Below are 2780 nucleotides of genomic sequence, written 5' to 3' on the forward strand. Positions count from 1 at the left end.
TAAAATATTTGAAACAGTCCTATAATAACAAAAAAAGTTATCTAATTAAATAGGAGAAATTCTATATTCGATCAAAGCAGACCTAATTTTTAAATATTTCTGTGTATATCTAATTCTGCAAATCACGTGCTGAAATATTTTTTTTAACTGAGGTAATATTTTTAGCAGGAAATTATTCATAGATTTAAGATTTTCACATTAACATCAGATTAAGTAATATCCTTATAAAGATGCTTATTAGCATTAAATTTTTAATTTGCTTATCAATTTTAAATGATATTCTGATGACACATGATTGCGTTTCAAGATCCAGAAAGATTTCGGCGCATGGTTTGCAGAATTAAATATGCATAATGTAAATTCACACAGAAATATTTAAGCGCTAAGATTCGTTTTTATCGAATATAGGATTTTTTCTTATTTAATGAAATTTATTTTCATTGATCCAAATTCGTATCAGAAAAATTAATGTTAAATATTAATTAATATATTGTATTACATAAAAGTTCTTTAATTTTTAAGTTACCTTCTTCGTAGTACATGGTTATTCAAAAATTTCATATTTTCATAAAAAATAAAGGATTGCCGATTAGATGCTCCGCTTCCACTTGTTGATTCTGCTTCAATCTCTCTTCTTTCTTTAGAAAATCTTTTTCTTAATCTTCTCTGATCCACCAATTTTGACATTTATTAGCTACGTCAAGCAACAGTATCAAATATTAAAATTGTAATTGGAATCGTATTAACTGAAATTTTGCTGAAATTGATATTTCAGCAAAATTTCAATGACAATTTTTTAAGATGGTTCCGATAGCATACGTCTCGATAGCACACAAGCCAATCACAGCTTGAACAGTCTCTAGGCACCGGACGCTGTGAGTGGATTGTGTGCTATCGGGACGTGCGCTAAAGGGACCCTCTCAATTTTTTCACCAATAAGTCAATATTTTTACCGATACTTTTCATAATAACAATTTGATGTTACATATGTATACATTGACAATGCAGTTTTGTATAAAGTAACTTGTCACCATTATGGATTGTTAATAGGAAAAAAATAACTTGTCACTTTTAACCAGTTGAAGTAATAAGTTAAAGTAACGCATTGATCCGTTACAAATGAGTTACTTTTTCCAATAAATAATATGTAATATAGTGACTATTTACTTTTCAAATGTAAATGTTTTCTAATCTTATAGGGCTGCTTTTGAAATTGACGCTCCATGTGTTGTAAATTTCTATCTTTATCATTTATAAGTCATTTTATAATTTATATTACTCATAAAAAGAAGATAAAATAAAGCTTACAGTGCGTCAGCGTCAATTTCAAACGCAGCCCTAGTTATCATTACCATCATAAAAAATTACAGTCATTACCACATTGTTATTATAGAAAAAAAATGTAATAGCATTAGTTACTTCTTATCCCTAAAAAACTTGAAATAATAAAAATAGAATGATTAAAAAACTTTACTTACGTGTCCATGCCATGATTTTTGCTATTTCTTCCCATGAATTCTCTTTCATTAAAGAATCTTTAAAATTAGGCGATGTTTTATCATACAAATGAGGATATCCTCTAACTAAATCAATTAATAAAGCATCCCCTTCGTTTGAAGCTATATTTTCATTAACATTTTTATTACTTATATTTGTTTCTGATTCAATGTCATTCAAAGAGAATACATTGTGTGATTATAGGGTTGCCAGATTCAAAAGTGTAAATTACCGAAAATTTCATTTTTGGAAACAAAATCGAACCGGACAAAACCGAACATAAAAATAATCATAAAATTAGATTAAATACAAAATTTTGTAAGAAATTACAATAATTACCTTTGCTTTCTCTCTCTACAATATCCGAATATGTATATATATTTACCTCGTTTAAAAATTTTGGGAAATTTCAAACAATGCTAATAAATCCGTGTGTTAAAGATTCGAATTGATATCCTAATCTAACCTTTACACATATGTATATCAAAAGCAAGTGTTAATCTCAATTACTTTTCACTTTAAAACGAAAGAATATTGAGATCACGAATTAAAATGAACTGCTGGCAGATTACGGGAAATAATCAACTTTATAATATTATTATTAGAAAACAACAATCGAATAATTATTACCGATATTTGGTCTTTTATAGCCGTTCTACATGATATCTAAGGTGCGTTTCGTATCGCGCATGATGTGCATGATGCATCCATTGTCCTTGTTTAACATTTGGTGAGCAACAAGGATAAACGATGCATTATGCGCATCATGCGAGAAACGGAACGCACCCCTAGATGCACTTGAGTGCACTTTTTGAATGAAAATTGGACGGTCTGTTACGTAACTTTTTATGGCGCTCTAAATTTGACTTTATTATTTGGGTGTACTTACAAATCGGACATATGACGTCCGGTTTGACTTGTCAACCGGACACCGGACAAGACTCCTGAAAACCTGACAGTCCGGGTCAAAACCGGACGGTTGGCAACTCTATGTGTGAACCATATGTATGATCATCTTCCATTCTTGTACGTACATAGGTGCTAAAAAGATTAGTGTAATAATGAATTTGATTGTAATAACGAATTTGAGAAGTTACCAAGTTATATATGTTTTATAATAAAAATGTAATTATTGTAGAATATACATATATTCACGCACATATAACCTCACATTCGTGTGAATTTCTAGTAACAATTTCTAGACTATTTTTTTTTAAAAAAACGTAGATCTCTCTCTTTAATAAAAGTTACTCTTTCAAATATACGAAACTTACCCAAATACA

Source organism: Trachymyrmex cornetzi, unplaced genomic scaffold (genome assembly GCF_001594075.2).
Source record: "Trachymyrmex cornetzi isolate Tcor2-1 unplaced genomic scaffold, Tcor1.1 scaffold1850, whole genome shotgun sequence".
Classification (NCBI taxonomy): Eukaryota; Metazoa; Arthropoda; class Insecta; order Hymenoptera; family Formicidae; genus Trachymyrmex; species Trachymyrmex cornetzi.